Raw genomic sequence first — 1,647 nt, forward strand, 5'->3', positions numbered from 1 at the left:
GTGAGGGGAGGTGTAAAGCCGTCCAGTCCTTAGCTCTAGTTTATTTCCAACTTTGGATGGATCTGACATGCACAGTCTCGGTTTACAACCTCGTAAAATATACCCAGTTTCTTACAAATTAAATACCATAAGTTTATGCCCAAATAATTGTCTCAGGATGCACCAAATTTCCAAATTTTATAAAAATTTCTTGGGAGCCACCTCGCAGAAACTCCTTGTGAGGCTCATGTCTAGAGCGCTCTGAGCTATCGTATTTCGAATCTCAAGCCAAACAGTTGACCCAATTAAGCCGGCCCTCTGTTTGTACCCTCAGTCACTGGTTCGACTGAATGAATGAATGAAATATCCCTTTGATTTTATCACGAATCCTACTTTTATTTCATTTTGAAAATCGTGGTTATTTTTGTGTAAAAAAAAGATCAGTTGTAATATTCTTTCCATTTTAAAAATAAAAATAAATTTTCAACCTCTGGATTTGACCAGGAGCTGGGAACATCGTAATCATATTATTTTTTAAAGCAGCTTCGTTTCATCTTTATCCAGCCTGTAAGGTTTCCAGTCAAGACAAAACTTAAGAGGTTATTTCGATAAATAAGTGCTTACCTTATCATCTCTTTTTTCAGGATGTCTTTCACTGTTTCAAACATACCTTCAATGCATAAGCGGGAAAATATCTCAATGGCGGGGATTCAGAGAGTAGTGTACATGGTACTGTACAATGTCATACATATTGTGATTCCTTATTCGTATTGCCTGGTCAATAAAAATCTCATTGATTATCCATTTACCGGGCGCTTGACAAGCCAATGTAAAATTTTATCAGCTGATGGGGCCCGATGACGTATGCCAATGTAAAGTCAATCGAAAATTATCCATGTTTCGACCTACATTGGACTTTAAAAAAAAAAAAAAAAAAAAAAAAAAAAAAGCTATAACTCGGCCAATTTTGACCCGAGAGGTATAATTTTTCTTGCAAACGAAAGTTGAACATGTTTTCTATCTATTTCAGTCGAAAACAGAAATTCGTATTTTTTGAAAACTTTCGGAAAAATCGACTTTGAAGTTCTACCCGAATTTGCAAGAGGGAAATTTGCTTATATTTTGGTTCGGGAAAAAATCTGAAACTCAAAGTGCTGTAACAGGCAGAGTTTTCACGGTAAGGACTTGAAATTTGAAACATAACCACTTCCAATAGGTGTGTACCTTCAGTGCAAATTGCAACTTTCCAGCTCTGATAGCCTTCGAACGAGAGCTTGTCAAAGTTTTGGTCTTCACCCCATTGAAAATGCAGTGCAGAAAGACGCTTAGACAGACTGCCGACCCCACCCCTGAACTAAAATGGCTATAACTCGGCCAATTTTGACCCGAGAGGTACAATTTTTGTTTGTAATGAAAGCTTATCATTTCCCCCGTCTATTTCAGTAAAAATCAGAAATTTGAAATTTTGTCAAGTTTTGGAGAAACTGGACTTTAAAGTTGTACCCTTGATTTCACGAGGAAAATCGCTTATATTTTGGTCTGGGGAAAAAGTCTGAGACTAAAAGTGCTGTAACTGGCAGAGTTTTCGAGATAGGAAGCTGAAATTTGGAACAAAACAACTTCAGATAGGTGTGTACCTTCAGTGCAAATTTCAACTTTACATCTCTG

This window comes from Lottia gigantea (assembly GCF_000327385.1).
Source record: "Lottia gigantea unplaced genomic scaffold LOTGIsca_157, whole genome shotgun sequence".
NCBI classification, from domain to species: domain Eukaryota; kingdom Metazoa; phylum Mollusca; class Gastropoda; family Lottiidae; genus Lottia; species Lottia gigantea.